At 44.2% G+C, this 16,736-nt stretch overlaps 8 non-coding genes across 8 annotated transcripts; all 8 read left to right on the top strand.

Moving 5' to 3' along the window:
* The first annotated feature begins 12,273 nt into the window (after positions 1–12,273).
* trnaa-ugc (transfer RNA alanine (anticodon UGC)) lies at positions 12,274–12,345 on the top strand. Its single transcript has one exon. It is a non-coding gene; the product is annotated as a tRNA-Ala (tRNA).
* Positions 12,346–12,983: 638 nt separating this feature from the next.
* Positions 12,984–13,065, top strand: trnas-aga (transfer RNA serine (anticodon AGA)). Its single transcript has one exon. It is a non-coding gene; the product is annotated as a tRNA-Ser (tRNA).
* Positions 13,066–13,302: 237 nt separating this feature from the next.
* Positions 13,303–13,374, top strand: trnag-ucc (transfer RNA glycine (anticodon UCC)). Its single transcript has one exon. It is a non-coding gene; the product is annotated as a tRNA-Gly (tRNA).
* Positions 13,375–15,301: 1,927 nt separating this feature from the next.
* trnas-aga (transfer RNA serine (anticodon AGA)) lies at positions 15,302–15,383 on the top strand. The gene has a single exon. It is a non-coding gene; the product is annotated as a tRNA-Ser (tRNA).
* A 221-nt stretch (positions 15,384–15,604) lies between these two features.
* trnas-aga (transfer RNA serine (anticodon AGA)) lies at positions 15,605–15,686 on the top strand. The gene has a single exon. It is a non-coding gene; the product is annotated as a tRNA-Ser (tRNA).
* A 221-nt stretch (positions 15,687–15,907) lies between these two features.
* On the top strand, positions 15,908–15,989 carry trnas-aga (transfer RNA serine (anticodon AGA)). Its single transcript has one exon. It is a non-coding gene; the product is annotated as a tRNA-Ser (tRNA).
* A 221-nt stretch (positions 15,990–16,210) lies between these two features.
* trnas-aga (transfer RNA serine (anticodon AGA)) lies at positions 16,211–16,292 on the top strand. Its single transcript has one exon. It is a non-coding gene; the product is annotated as a tRNA-Ser (tRNA).
* A 226-nt stretch (positions 16,293–16,518) lies between these two features.
* On the top strand, positions 16,519–16,599 carry trnas-aga (transfer RNA serine (anticodon AGA)). Its single transcript has one exon. It is a non-coding gene; the product is annotated as a tRNA-Ser (tRNA).
* Positions 16,600–16,736: the final 137 nt, after the last annotated feature.

The following is a 16,736-nucleotide window of genomic DNA, read 5'->3' as shown; positions in this document are numbered from 1 at the left end:
AAAAACTTGTTTTACTCTTGAAAACATGGCTTTCCAAAGGGGAAGGATGGAAACACTTTGTTTGGCTCTTCTGACCAGAGCCTAAGTGGGTCAGCCATAGTAATGGGCTGCTTCATCGTCTTTCGTCTGGTAATTTGGAGCATTGATTGAACTCAGTCTCAACTTTCCGCTAACCTGTGCAGGGAGGCAGAAGACACGGTATCACTCAGGAGGAAAGGAGGATAGAAACGGGAGGGGTGGTCGAAGGGAAGGATGATGTTCTCGTACGCCTGACTTGGTCCCTGAAAGGAACATGTATTTCCAAATATAGCAATGTGACCCGAGGACATGGCATTTAGACCTCCGTAGGCCAGATTCCACTGAATGAAAGTTACCTGAAAAGCAATTAACTAGTCAATATAAACATGATTTATACTCTTTATTTGAAATATAAGCAGCTGCCGGAATTCATTTTCATGTGGACATGTTCGCGCTGTAAGCATAGCCTTGGCCTTTATGTAAACGTCACACTTTCAGCACCTTAACCATACACAAACAGTGGAGTTAACTCGCGTGCTGTGCTTAAAACTGCTCAATCCCTTTCGTCGTCACAGTCTCGCTGATGTATTTAGGCGTAATATAGTGTACATTGCTGTTCCGATACCAATAATCTTGTTTTTATAATCAATGACTCCCGGAGGACCCGTGATGGATCGCAAACGCTGCACGAACGCGGCGCCGACATTAATGATTTAAATTCTCAATACCGGCCGGCGCTGCATTGTTTGTCCTTGCCACATTTCGGCACATCTATTTCGTATCGAATGCCATTCATCATTCCTCAGTCAAACATGTTTCATGTGAGCACACATAATGTGGTCGTAAAAAGACGGATGCTGCGCCGCATAAGAAGCAGTAGATAATGGCCCTTTTTGGACTTGAGGGGATTTGTCACTTTTGTTTGTACACCGAATAGCAAAGTACATCAGCAAGGACAACTGTGGTTTACACGAACCACTGGCAGGCAGCCAAGCAAAGAGTAATAACAGAGACGGGAAGAAAAAAGGAGCCACCTTACATCATCTATCGCGCTGAAGACCGACAGGAGAGTGATGTACTCGGTGTCACACGGGGTTTTTTTTAGACGGCTTGAATTGTAGCGCAGACTATTACGACGGCTGCCTCGAGAGCCTCGCTTTCCACCTCGTTCGCCTATCTGTACAATTATTTGGAGTATGAATCTCACACTGAGCGCGTCGAGTTAACATTCAGACAGAAACGCTATTTCTTTGTGCGAAAGTAACAGCCTATTGAACCGCACCTCAAGAAAATAGGCTATATCGTGACCCTGTTATCCATTTTCTAGGCACTGAGCATATTTTCCCGGCTGCTGTTCGCACTTCCAAAGAGGTGACAGATTATTTTCGAAACATTCTAATTCGTCTGCGGTCCATTTGCAGCCCTCTGAGGTCAATAGATAGACGCTGCACCTACACACGTATTATTTCTCCCCTGTGGCCACCCCCCTCCCTCTCTTCTCTCTTTCTGACAGAGCTCTGGCTGCCTGAGCCAGATGGCATTTCTCAACACAAATGAACCCCGCCGCCGAACGCATGCCCGTAACGCGACAGAGAGAAAATAGTGATGGTCCGAGTGCGGTGTCTCTGAATAAATCATGGGCTGGAGAACAAAAGCTTCCAGCGGGTTTGATCAACGGAGCTCATTTAAATCTCTTTTTAATGCGCTAAGACCTGCAAAATGTATCAACCTGGCCGCATTAAACTCAGCTTAACATTTACAACGATGGGGGAGCCTTGTCTGAAGGAGCTGTTAATTCCTCATTTATTCTGCGGAAAAGGACACTCTCTGAGGTGCGCCGACTTAATCTCTATTAGTCGATGACAGTGTGGATTTTTGCTTTCATTAATCGGCCGGCCTTTCTTGACGACAGAGCAGAGGCGCAGCTAGTAACAACTGTGCTTTTATTCTGCTTTATCCTTTAGACCGCGGGAGATCCTGCTGGATTCACAGCCTCTTCTCATTTTCAGGTTGTCGAAGAGCGAGAAAGTTTTGTCCAATCCTACAGACCGGAGGTACCCAGTGAAACTACTTTTATAGTAACCTCTGTCGCGAGGTAGGTCGTGAGAAGCGTGTGGAGAGTTCTTGGTGACGCCTTGATGACGTCACTCCGGTCTGTCAGTGCGGCAGATGTCACGCGTCCTACCTGTGTGTGGCCTGATTGTACAATGCAACTCTGTGACATAAGTTACGTATTTGTCAGTATAACTGTAAGGGAACTTCTGTAGCCTAATTCAACAAGACGCACAGGACATGAAAATCCATCTCTTTGATGAAAGTCCTGTGTTTATTTGACCCATACATCAACCCCAACCTTCGCGCTTCCTGGACTTTGCCGCTCTTTTTATTTTGTCACCTGGCTTGCCTGAGCATCCAGTATTGCCATATTTACACTGGAGTTAGTTGAGCCTTGCGCAGTGTACCTAGTGGATCTGTATGAAGCGCCATGCTGTGTGAACAAAATACAAGTTTTTGACAACCTGGGGATGAGAATGGTCTGGGATTTCAAGAGCCTCCAAATGTGGCCTTTTTACAAATTAACCCATTTCAAATAACTCTGTCCTTAGCTATGCTAGCAGCTTGGCCCAAGGAATCACAATGTTGGTCAGTTGGTCCACCGCCAAACTTCATTTTTGTAGACTGTAGACTCTTGCAATCTTGTATTGTATGAGATAATCTCTGCATGTGTTTGATTACCATGGAGTCATGATTTGATCGCTATTTTTCTCTTAGATTTGACTGATCTGACGTGAAATCGGTAGCCTTCGACTCAGCTAGCAGCTTCAGACATGCAGTGGGAAGTCTTTTTTTTTTTGCAGAAACAAGAGTTATAGACTTGGCCTTCATCTTTTGAAAACTGCACTGTCTGCCCATGGCAATCGACTTCGCCTCCTGTTTAATCAGCTCTTTTTCTGACAAAGGTCATCAGGAAACCTCCAAACCTGGACCACAAATATTAGCCCATTTGTGATCAGAAAGGCCTCATCCTGAACATTTTACCTTGGATTTTTGCAAGCACAGCCATTAACCTTTTCAAAAATTGAATCTGGCTTTGACAAACTGGGGCTCGCCGTAATGTGCTTCATCCCTCAGCGTGGATTAAGAAAACCAGAGTCCTCTATCAAGCAGGACGAAAAATCAGAGATAGCATAGTGAGACAGTATGAGGTAAACTGTATCTGGGTCAGGTCCAGTCTGCCAGACTGTTAGTGCTTATTATTGAACACTGCCATCGCCTTCTTCTGTCTCCCTCTCTCTCTTGCCTCTCGAGTTCATCCAGCAGATCCTCTCTCATATTGACCGCATGCATTACGGGGCTCGGGGAACATGGCTACAAAAGTCCCTCATTAGAAGTTTGGGTTTCTCTGAACATTATGGGAGGAGGTGGAGTATTGATCGCTGCAAGATAGCTAACTGGAAAACACTTCCCATCGGAGCCGACTGGAGCTCATTTGGGAGGGATGCTGCTGGCAAGCTGGAGACTATTCCACATCTGGTTATTGGACCCGGGGCGGTAGTGACTACAGTATGTTTCTCCTGCAATCAGGAAACACTGGGAAATCTATATGTGGTAATTACAAATTCATGCCACCACTGTGAAATTGAACACTTGGCGTCATTATAAAGTAATGGGCACATTAGAGGGAAGTTTGCAGTGATGATTTCCCTCTCGTATGAGTATCATCAGCAGCGATCCACACAAATGCAACATTATCCCGTCAAATTGCACAAAGGATGGTATTATATGGGGATGTAGCTCCGGAATGTACTTTATCCTATCTTTCCTTTATATAAAAAACAAAGTGGAATGTGGCTCAAAAACTGAAATACGACACAATAGACGGTTCATTTGGTTCAAAGTAAATCCTTCACTTTGCTTACCAAGCTCATTTGGAAGCCATTAATTCAAGGGGGCTTTTTATATATCCACTACAATGGCCAATTTGTACATGAGATTGTAAAATATGCCATGACTCACATCCATTCTCTCTATCTGTAATGTAATTACCTCACATGCTGTAACTCCCACTATGATTTCATAAATATTCATGCAAATCCAACAATTCAGAGGAGGCACATATTCACTATCAAGTCTGAAGTGGCACGTGTGCTTTATGGCAAAAAATATCCCTGACTCTGTGTTCGGTGGGGGACATGAATGGCCGTTGTATTCCTGCTGCTGACAGGGTAAGACAATGGATATAGGTCATGAAGAATGGGGTCCACTTAAAAAGTGCTCATCTTACTGGAAGGCGCGGTCATTATTTTTCACAAAAACCCAGTAATGGGCCAGCGCAGATGCAGAGATGAAAGGCCAACATCTGCTTTCATAGTCATCTCTTGGAGACCTTTTTTTTTTTTTTTTTTTTTTACAAATGCTATCCGGCCTATTTCACCGTCATCGACAGCCTTTAATCAATGCATAAAGATCGTCTGACTCGGCCGTATCTGCCCGATGAAAAAGCCTGCTTGAAAGAATCCACTGTTTTCGTTCATCATTACGGATATTGGCGAGACTTTGTTTTCTCTCGAGACATCAAAGCGTCTCCGAGTCCTCTGCTGCTGCTCAGACACAGATTCAGATTCGCCCTCCGCATCTAAACACACATCCTTTTTACAAAGTGTGAAAATGACGTCTTTTGCCCGCCCATTGCTGCAGTCGAGATGTCACAACTCAATTATGAGTCCGACTTAACATCAGGAAGCTGTGGTTTTCCTCCGCGCTTGTGTGGCTGAAAGGCTTCTTGTAATTCACCCTCGCATGTCCGTTTAGCATGAAATGGTGTGTACAAAGCCAATTGAACTTGAGACAATCCCCCTCATAATTAGAGCTCTTCCCATCCCTTAACCAGAGCTATTGCTCCTCTGTGTCCTCTGCAACACTGAATAAGAATTTGGGCCCAGTCATCTGGAAATGAGGAAGGAGGGAGGTGACTGGAAGGTATTTGTTTTGGCCATGCTCGATGAAGCCGCTAATTGTCCTTGGCCATGTAAAGCAAACCTACATGTCCTATCCCTTTTTCATTAACGCCACTGGGCTGCCTCTTTATTCTCCAAAACCGCCAACGCCGTACAAGGCCGCTGATAAAAATGGCAAAGGGCGCAGAGCATGGACACCCAAGGACCACTCTACATTTTCCAAGGAGTATCTCACTATTGAATTTGTCCTGAAAGCACATTTTCCCTCATTTGCTTGATTCAGAAAGTCTTTCCGAAGCCTGAATGTCATTTCAGAGCCGCTTTCCCCCCCGCATGCATAGGGCACATAAATTAAGGGTGAGCTGAAAGGAGATTTCAGCAGTGGAAGACAACATTTCATGGTGCACAGAGGGGTTTGCTACATCATTGCTGTGTGGGTGTGAGCGCGATGCAACACTATTATTCCTATCTGAGGTCAGGCTGACATTGATAATACTCTGCAGACGTTAGTGAATATCAGCTATTTTAGTCAAACATTTGTTTTTTAAGCTAAATTGCGTCACTTACAGTCAACCCAAATGGCAAACTGGTAAATATGGTAAAAAAAAAATGCGATGTATTAATATTGGCAATTGTGATATTGGCTGATTTACTTAAAGGGGCCTGGCACCGATTCTATCAGCTTTTAAGTCTCCAGTGCAGACTAAAAGAATGAAAACATTCCCGTTTTGTCTCTCTGTTGAAAATGAAAAGCAATCCGGTTGTCTTTTGGAGTGCATAACCGACAATGATACCACATGGAAATGTCTGTTTTAACCTGAACAATTGCGTTTTGTGGTTCCACCAGTGTTGGGCAGGTAACTCGAAAAGTGTAATATTTTTAAACCCTCGGAATCCTCCAGTCACAAACACGTGTGTGTTTCCTGTATTTAACCTGTAGAAATAGAAAAACTAATCATTTCGGTTAGACAAGCAGCCAGCATCGGTTCAGTCCTGCCCTCACAGTAAAGCTGCGGGGCGAACACAAAATATGAATATAAACATTTCTCTTCTGACAGAGACTAGCTGCCTCCCAGACCCTCCAGCCCATGCTCGAGGCAAACGTGTATGGAGTCTGTTCGCTGAATGCATAGAGACCAAACTGATATCAGCCATCCATCAAGCTCCTGGTAAGACAGCAAGCACGTTAAGATTGTCAAGGTATCTATTAAAAAAATGCAATTCCCTAACAGTACACCACTCATTACTGAAAAGAGTCATCACAAACAGGGATGCATTACGAACTAGGGCTGCAACTAACTATTATTTTCATTCTCTCATGGTTTGGTTTGTCAGCAGGATGACACAAAACTCGGATGGAGGCTGGGTTTCTTCCAGCCCAGAACAGACCCCATTAACTTTTAATGGGGATCTGGATAAAGGGACGGATCCAGGAATTTCTCCTCACACAGGGTATTTTTCCAACCATTTTGTTCATTTCTCAGGGAAAAACTCATGGATCCTGATGAAAACAAATCAGGCCTATTCAGTTGGCTGGTATTTATGAGTGAGTACAATTGAATGCAGATCCAAATAAATACGCCGATCTAGCAGATTGAATTGTGTTTTTATGGATACTGGATTAGCTTTGAATGAATTAAAGGGGACTCCTGGGCCCTGGTGGAGGTATGGCCATTCAAGATGATTTTCATGATGGAAAAAGAAACGCTGCAATGACATTTTTGCTTGAAAAATGACCGAAACAATTAACTGATTATCAAAATAGAAACCTATTCTCTTTCAATCGACACATCGATTGATTGACTCATTCTCGCAGCTCTATTACAGAGCAATGTGAAGTTAACTTTTTGAATAACTCGCTCAAGTCCTGCTTTAAGGTAAGAGGGATTTTAGTCTGCGTCGAACTTCCAGCATAATTTCCAGGACTAATTCGTAGCTGTCCGATAAATATCGGCCATTTTTTTGAAAAATTCCTTTGGAATATTTTGGCTGCAGCCAGATTGCACACTGGACGATTAATGCTCATATATGGATTGCCACTTTACCATGACATGCACTAATGCATGGCGCGGAGAAAATGTATAAATCTGACGAAATCACTGGCGCCCTTCATTTTTCAGTCTAATGGCGGTAGCATTAACAGCTGCTAGTCGCTGTCTTATAGTCATTTATTACCACCCATGTTATCCTAGTCTGCCATTTTACTACCATAGCACCATAAATCAGGGGGGCAAGAAGGGGGCCAGCACCCCCATTCACGCCTGCTTCAGGAGAGAAATATGGAGCGGCGTGATGTCTCGTGCACCACAAGCCGAGGTGGAGATCATGTCTGAAACGTACCGTTTAAAAGTCAGTCGTAACTTCTCTTTTTTGCCTTCGGGTCAAATACTTTACTTTGCATTACAGCATCGCCCGTGCTGAATAACTCCACTGTTATCGTGCTTACATAATTTCTGTGCGACTGCATGATCCGTCATGCCGAATAGACTCACTTGGCTGTTGACAGCTTTAATGTCTGGGTTTGATTTCTCGACTGTGGGCAATGGTTTTAACTACGAATGCCTTCTTGCGGCTTTTTCCACGAGGCTGACGAGCCTTCAAAACACTGGGCGGGCATATATATATGTATATATGTAATGTGGTATGATGTTTAGGCCACAGCATCACAAGCCGGCGTATCCCCGCTCGGCCTGTGTTGCTCCTGTGTGGCATGACGACACACTGCATTTAATTTACTAGCGGCTCGACTAAATGTACCGGTGGAGGCTCTCCATAATTCATGAGCGAAAGAGAAAAGGGGAGAGAAAAAACATGATGAATCTACGGTTGCTATTCATGTAACCCCCCCCAACCCCCATTCACTTTCAATTGAATGTTAATGGCCAAGAGACAAAAGACGAGAAGAGATGGAAGCAGAGATAGAGATGGAGATCTGAGGTTAAAATAACAAGTTGAAATGTGTGGTGGAGTTTGTGTGTGTTTGTATGGGCGAGTGGAGGATCTTAAAGCTGAATTCTAATGAGACGGAAATAGAGAGAGAGAAAGAGAGAGGGAGAAAAAAAAAAAAAAGCCTTCTCAGACTTTGCATTAATCATCGCCAATTCTGTTCCTGACCATTTTCTTATCTCCATAATTAAGTAATTAACAGTTCTTGGTGCCAGTTAGCCCGGCGCTCGGACAGGGCACGGCGGGAAAATAATAACACTAAATCACTCAACCGTTGGAGGATTTTTGGGAAACTGCCGCGTGGTAATCAAAGATTAAAGGTAACGAGGGAAGAAATAGATATCCCCGGCTTGGCGAGGCGGCCTGGAGCGAACGTTCTCACACTCCCGCACGCAATACACACACACACACACACACGCGCACCGTAACAAACACACGCACATACACGCAGGCACTAACTAATCTGAGAGATGAAAAATGACCACGGGCACTTTCACACACTTAACATGCCGGCACATGCGCTCATGCACGAATTCACCCGCAGATGCGTCAAGTTGACCTGTAAATCAACGCCTGACAGGAAGGAATTTATCACTGATCTCTGCACTTTCCCCCGCTTTCACGTGGGAATGCACACAAACGGCATTGTGCAAACGGTGATGCATAGCAGGGATCTGACATCATGATCATGGAGATATACATGCATAAATATATATATTTACGTATAAACATCTAATATCTGGTCAAAAGCTCACCAAGAAGAAGAATTTTTTCCTGCCGCTATGCGACTGCTTGGGGTTTGCTGGTGGTAGTGAATTACTGTTTCCAGCTGATGATGTCAGTCCTGGTAATTGGAGCATGGGTTTGCAGTAAAAAATGCTACTGAAATTTCCGATGGCCACACAGGCTGTTAACCAGCTGGGGGCCCACATTTGTAGCTGTTGCTTCACCTCATCCCTGATTTCAGGACTTGATACATTTGTTGGTGTGTGTGGTGGAATTTGAATCTCAGAGTATCTCACAAAGTGCTGCCCCCCGCCCCCCCACTGTTGTGAGTTTTGTTAGTCTGGTGATTAAACGTCACCGCAGTTCAAGAGACTCAGCTAACAACAGCAGGAAACCCCTTTTGCGTAATGTGGGACGAATACAACATCAAGTATGTGGGAGCTGCTGAGGACATCAAGAAAAAAGGATTTTTGTAAAAATCAGTAGTAAGTCCAAATGGAAGCTAGTGGTAGAAAAAAAAAAAAAACTTGACACAAAACAATTAATGGCACAGTTCAAATGGGATCAAAATTAAGTTTTCCCACCCCTACTAATTAACTTCTTGGCATTTTTTTCCTGGAATAACAAATGCGACACACTAAAAGGGGGTGGGACTTCGCCTCTCTATAGGTTTCTGAAGAGCCATTGTGAAGGTCAGTGTGCTGGCGTTAGCTGTCACCATACTGGCACTGCCTGACTGCACAAAACTCTCAGCTACTCCAAAACTGGGCAAAGACGTGGAGCATGGGGGGAACGAAGCCTGGTGGGATTAGCTGAGTTGACGCCTAGCAGACAGCTAGCAGTTAGTTGTCATGTGTTAGCTAAGTTAGCTATGTGTATCATGCTTTGAACATGTTCATTTCTTAACTGTTTTCAAAATAACAGTTTTTTGCACCTCTACGTTGGCTTCATTTTTTAGCCCTGGAGGTCTCTGATTGGTCTGCTCGCAACGAAGACTTTTGAGTGTCAGTCAACCATTTCCAAATGGTCAAACCAGGCTTAAAAATGTCAAAACAGTATATTTTTTAAAGATTTAAAAAGATTTAAAGATGTGTACAATAGCTGCAGGATCATTCTAGTTTATATTTCGGGTTAGGGTTAGGGTGATGATGGTTGAATTTTCAGTTTGACTTTAACAACTTAACTTGGTATTTACTTTTGTCATTTTGGATGATCTGTAGCATCACCTTTGTATTTACAATCATATTTACGAGTTATTTCCTTTAATACATCCTGCGTGTCTTATAGCCTTTGTATCCGAGTCACATTAAAGGCCCGACCTTCACTTGCCCGGCTTCCATAAACAGCGCCTTCTCGGGAAAAAAAAACAAAAAACGGGTGCCACCGTTCCATGTAAGGCTCCGTGCACCTGATGCAAACTCAGTTTATCGCGATTTATTGGACGTGATCTTACACACACCTATAAAAGTTAACAGGCCCACTATTAAACCGGGGTTTCTGACATTTATAAGGTTGTGGGGGGCGTCGCGTTGCCTCTCTCAGAGAGGCCGGAGCACAAAGGACAGCTGTTGAAGGGGACGCTGATGTATCGTTCGTCCTTTGGCGTCCTCGGACTTCAATGAATACATCTCTTCTTTTGATCCGCTAAAGTTGTTTATAATGATTCTCTATTAGTGGCACAGTCATTACCCTTTCCCGTGGGAGTAGCGCGCCCCCACCTTTTAACACACACATACAGACCATTCATTCCCGTCCCCAGCAGAGCGTCCGGCAGATTAAAAAGAGAAAGTGGACATATCTCAAAGCGGCCATACATCAAGCCGTCTTTGCTTGCTGGTTGCTCTACCTCTGAGGTGCCATTGTTACGGCTGGGAGTGCTGGTGGTGGTGGTTGTGCTGTTTTTTTTGTTGTCATGCAACAAACTCCTCTTCCACACTTTTTTTTTTTTTTTTTTAAAGACAGAGAAAGGGAGGTCTTTCATTGTGTCCGCTTTGTGAGATAGTTAATCCCGGCGCTGTAATGGGCTTGTTCGACTCAACAATGTGGCCGGGCATGTCCCTTTGATTCGGAGGCCTTGTTCCAATCTGGCTCCAATCAGCGCGTCGAGTTTTCCGGGGCCACTGCTGATTTTCTCGCCTCAGATGAGTGATCGCCGGGAGACAGCCGGACATGCGCTGCCAAGCCTAGATCGCATGTGTTGAAAAATCACACAATCTCATGCTGAAATGACCAACTGTGTGTATTTGTGTGTGCGTGTGTGTGTTCTGGCAAGGCGCTGGTAAACCAAAATGTACTGGCTGGCCTCCAGTTTAAAAGTTCTTTAATCCTCCATCTGCAGGAGAGCGCGCAGGTTTGCACGACTCACCTCAGCACGGATACCTTTTTTTTTATTTCCACGCGTACACACTCGACACTGTGATATTATGCTGTTTGCGTTTGATGTGGCCAACTAAAGAATCCCTCTCATAACCTGGTATAAAACAGCCACAGCGGGGGAAGAACAACCTGCTGCTTCGATTGAAGTGCACTCGTCAATGGCGACCCGCAGGATCAAAACAACCACGTCGCCAACCCCTGTGGCTCGCACACCTTTGTCGTTTTCTTTAGAAGACACATTGTTAGACATTCAAAGGGGACACGGGAGAGGTTATTACTTTGTCAGAGAATATTTCCAACTGACAAAAGATGAAAAATACTCTTCCTCTCTCGGCAGCAGCGGGTGAAAGTGAGAGGAAGAGAGGGTAACCTTGGCGTTTGGCGAAGCGCTGACCCGGGTCACTTTGTCTGATGTATGATGCAGCATCACGGAACACACAGCACATTTATTAGACTGCGTAATGATAAAAAGATAGTGGGGGAAATGGATGATGGTTGAATTGGAGCCCACACATGGAGACGAGGCCCCTGTCCGCAAGTCTCCTGGCGGTAATATCATAAAGCCGAGCATCTCCTCAGGAATACAAATGCCGCCTTTAAGTTGGAAACGTGTGGTCTGAGATGGGCCACCATATTGAAGGGGGGGGGGGGGGGGGGGGGGGAATGGGGAGGAGGTGGTAGGTCTTTAGCCGATTAATCCTTGTCATCATCATGGCATTGTGGAGAAGCAATTTAGATGGTAAATACAGTTTGCGATCCATACATCATCTGGTTGGTGTCGCAGCGTGCCGAAGTTTGGCTGCACATTTAGGGGGCTATGCAAGATTTATGCTAAATAAATGGTCTCATGTGTCATTGAGATTTGCTATTTCTCACCACAGCACCAGCAAGAAGGTGTTTCATCAATTGTAGTGAAAGTTTAACTTGTGGGACGAAGACGCCTGAGTGGATGGAGGAAAGTGTTACAGTGTTACTTATATAAATAGAGAGATGTGCTGATAAGCATTTAGTTATAATCTAATTTTAGAATAACCATCATTAATAAATAACACATTCATAGCTGATTAAACTTAATTACTTAATAGTTACTTCACTGTTATAATGTGTTGTGAATGAGACCCTGACACACCAAACACCCTGGAAAGTAATGTAAGTAATGAAGTAGGTGCAAGTACAGCAACTAGAATATATAATCCTACTGCATGCACATGGAGCTGATGTGTTATGACTGTTGCTACATGTGTACATGGGGGATGTAGCTCAGTGGTAGAGCGCATGCTTTGCATGTATGAGGCCCCGGGTTCAATCCCCGGCATCTCCATGTGGTTTTGTCATTGTCGAGTTCAAAGTACACTCATCTTGTGACATTGTGTTCAGCTCAGCAGGCATCCAGATAAAATATATACAGAAAAACAGTCGAAGACAGAATAGATAGAGAAAAATGTGCTCAAGAACCATGTATGGTCGAATGTCTATGCTAAATAGAGAATGGAGACAACAGTGTCTGACAAAGTGTTTAACTTATTTTCTTCTTCACTTTATATGACTTACACGGTAGAGTTCAACAACAACTTAACAGGTGTGAAGTAAAACCTGACTAAAATTAAACATGATGACAGTATGTATTTACACTGGATAAATGGGCCAAATTCCATCCAGAAGAAGTCCTCCTCAATTCTTCAGCAATGTCAACATTGTTTACATGATGTGTTTTCTTGTAATTAATGGTGTTGTAATACCAAGCATACAAGACATAGCAATTTTCCCCCATACCGCCATGATCCTGTGAAATGTTATCTGCCACAAATACAGCCAAAATGTCAAATTATTTTGTGCATATACTGACTCTTCTCATATCTTAGTCAAATTCTAACACTGATGGAAAGTCTTGAGTCGACAGTCTGAATTGTAGGCTTCTTATAAATATGTTATTGAGTGTTGAATGTTCCAGTTTTTGAAGTTGTCGTGGCCGAGTGGTTAAGGCGATGGACTAGAAATCCATTGGGGTCTCCCCGCGCAGGTTCGAATCCTGCCGACAACGTAGGTTTTAGTGTGATTCTGCCAATGCTCATGACCACCATGTTCCCGAAAAGTACCTTCCTAATATCCATACTGTGGAATTTGCAGAAGTTCTCACGTAAAGTCTGTCAATGTTGAAGGTTGTTAAAGATCTTGCAATATTCTTTTTTCTCTCACACTTCCTCTTCTCGATTCTTAGTCAAATTCTAACACTGGGGGAAAGTGCTGAGTTGACAGCCATGAATCTAGGCTTCTCATGGCGATGGTGGTATAGTGGTGAGCATAGCTGCCTTCCAAGCAGTTGACCCGGGTTCAATTCCCGGCCATCGCAAACTCTCCTTTAAGTGATGATTTGCACATGTATCATCCTGGTTACAAATAATTAAAACGTTTTTGCAGCTCATCTCAACTTGAGACTATGTTATTGCCAACTATGTCTTGCAGCTGAACTTAACTAACCTACAGGTTTTATGGATGTGTGTGCCTGGCTGTAAAATGATGAGCAGGTATACAACCAGAAGGAGTTTTCATGTGTAAAATGAAGAATTACAGTACAGCTTAGGTTTCTGTTGGTCTCTTGCTTTATAGAGTTAGATATATTACCAATATATATAGGATTTTGCAGCCACACAAGTTGTTGAGGCCGCAGTACCTTGCAGCAAATGGACTGCCAAACACATCCTAACGATCTCCTAACAATTCCTAGCAATTCCTAACATATCCTAACATATTTGAACGAGGTCCTAACACAGATCCACAACACATTGGGCAAAAGAGCCAAACAGTTCCTAAGAAATGATGTTGCAATGTTGTTGCTGATTGGATGGCCACCGTTTAGTCACAGGTTACAAACTTTTCTCGATGCTGAGTCAACATTCTGAGGTAATAGGACTTATCGGAGACATGTACTGTCCTTTAGGATATTAAAGTAAGTATGAATGAATTAAATTCGTTTTAACTTATCAATTAAGACAATTAGTGTGCGGGGTTATAGATTAGTCCGATCGTAATGCTAGTTTAGATGTAATAGTTGTGTTTACGGTACGTAAGTGTTATGGTAATAGTTGACTTCAAATCATCCAAAAAGGCTAACGTTATGATATATCATTTTAAGGGGTGAAAGTTTAAGTCTATGAGACAGTAGGTTTTGCTAGATGCTTTAGATTAACATGGGAAACGATGTTGAAAGGGTAACGTAACGACTGAGATAACATTAGCCCCATACGTTAAGATGACCACTGTTGTGAACTTTTGTAATTAAACTGAGATACATTTAGTCTCTTTATTTCTGTTACATTAACAGATTTGGATTGTACTACGACATTTTTTGCGAAAGGTTAATTATTTTCAGTACAGACTAGATGTAAACCACTTTTAGGTAGGGTAATGTAAGGTAGCCGTTTGTTTGCTTTGGTCTGTTAATGTCGTCATCGTGTCAGAGATTTTTCTACAATAAGTGGTGGTAGGGGTAGCTTTCTTTTGTTTGCCGCTTCTTGTGGGGCTCACCTCTCATCTCTTGCTACTTATCCTCCAGGGTTGCCTTTTGCAATCTCCATTCTCGGAACCGATCAAGAGAAGCTAGTGGTGCTGGGGCTGGCTGGTAAGGAAGCCCGCCCTGAGGTTGAGGTGTTGGAGCTGGTGGCGGTTTATCAGGATGGCCACCCTGGGAGTGTGATGCTGGAGCTGGTGACGATGACGGCATGTAAGGTTAGAAACATGCTTCTACATCTTTTATACATTTGTTATCGAGTGTTGGCTTTCGTAGCTGAAGAAGTTGTCGTGGCCGCGACAACCTGTACTGTTACCCTTATAGAGGGACATTTCTGTCAATAATGGGATGTGGGAGGGGGGGTTCAAATCAAATTCTGCTTAGGGCCCCCAAAAAACGAGTTAACTTTTACGTGAGATTTTCTGCAAATTCCACAGGCTGGATATTTTGACCCAGCCATGGTACTTCACCGGATCTTTCAGTAACGCGATGGTCGTGGGCATTGGCATTGTCTCCCCGCGCAGGTTCGAATCCTGCCGACAACGTAGGTTTTAGTGGGATTCTGCCAATGCCCATGACCTTCGCGTTACTGAAAGATCCAGTAAAGTACCATGGCTGGGTCAAAATATCCAGCCTGTGGAATTTGCAGAACATCTCACGTAAAAGTTAACTTGTTTTTTGGGGGCCCTAAGCAGAATTTGATTTGGACCCCCCCCCTCCCACATCCCATTATTGACTGAAATGTCCCACTAGAAGGATAACCGTACACGTTGTCGTGGCCGAGTGGTTAAGGCGATTGACTAGAAATCCATTGGGGTCTCCCCGCGCAGGTTCGAATCCTACCGACAACGTGAGCTTTGGTGGGATTCTGCCGATACCCATGACCATCACGTTGCTGATAGATCCGGTAAGGTACCATGGCTGGGTCAAAATATCCAGCCTGTGGAATTTGCAGAACTTCTCCCGTAAAAATGAACTCTTCTTTGGGGGGCCCTAAGCAGAATTTGATTTGGAGCCCCCTCCCACATCCCATTATTGACAGAAATGTCCCACTTGAAGGATAACAGCACAGGTTGTCGTGGCCGAGTGGTTAAGGCGATGGACTAGAAATCCATTGGGGTCTCCCCGCGCAGGTTCGAATCCTGCCGACAACGTGAGTTTTGGTGGGATTCTGCAGATGCCCATGACCATCACGTTGCTGATAGATCCGGTAAGGTACCATGGCTGGGTCAAAATATCCAGCCTGTGGAATTTGCAGAACTTCTCCCGTAAAAATGAACTCTTCTTTGGGGGGCCCTAAGCAGAATTTGATTTGGAGCCCCCTCCCACATCCCATTATTGACAGAAATGTCCCACTTGAAGGATAACAGCACAGGTTGTCGTGGCCGAGTGGTTAAGGCGATGGACTAGAAATCCATTGGGGTCTCCCCGCGCAGGTTCGAATCCTGCCGACAACGTGAGTTTTGGTGGGATTCTGCAGATGCCCATGACCATCACGTTGCTGATAGATCCGGTAAGGTACCATGGCTGGGTCAAAATATCCAGCCTGTGGAATTTGCAGAACTTCTCCCGTAAAAATGAACTCTTCTTTGGGGGGCCCTAAGCAGAATTTGATTTGGAGCCCCCTCCCACATCCCATTATTGACAGAAATGTCCCACTTGAAGGATAACAGCACAGGTTGTCGTGGCCGAGTGGTTAAGGCGATGGACTAGAAATCCATTGGGGTCTCCCCGCGCAGGTTCGAATCCTGCCGACAACGTGAGTTTTGGTGGGATTCTGCCAATGCCCATGACCATCACGTTGCTGATAGATCCAGTAAAGTACCATGGCTAGGTCAAAATATGCAGCCTGTGGAATTTGCAGAACATTTCACGTAAAAGTTAACTTGTTTTTTTGGGGCCCCTAAGCAGAATTTGATTTGTACCACCCCCCCTCCCACATCCCATTATTGACAGAAATGTCCCACTCGAAGGATAACGGTACAGGTTGTCGTGGCCGAGTGGTTAAGGCGATGGACTAGAAATCCATTGGGGTCTCCCCGGCAGGTTCGAATCCTGCCGACAACGTGAGTTTTAGTGGGATTCTACCAATGACTCCCATGTTATCGAGCTTTATTTGGCCTCACCACAATATCCAGACTGTGGTATTTGCGGGCGTTGTCGGGTTAAGTCTGTGATTGCTGAAGGCCCTCTAAACTCCTCCG

This window comes from Sparus aurata, chromosome 19 (assembly GCF_900880675.1).
Source record: "Sparus aurata chromosome 19, fSpaAur1.1, whole genome shotgun sequence".
NCBI lineage: Eukaryota > Metazoa > Chordata > Actinopteri > Spariformes > Sparidae > Sparus > Sparus aurata.
Note: the sequence above shows the minus strand (reverse complement) of the source record. Positions and strands in the feature narration are given on the sequence as shown.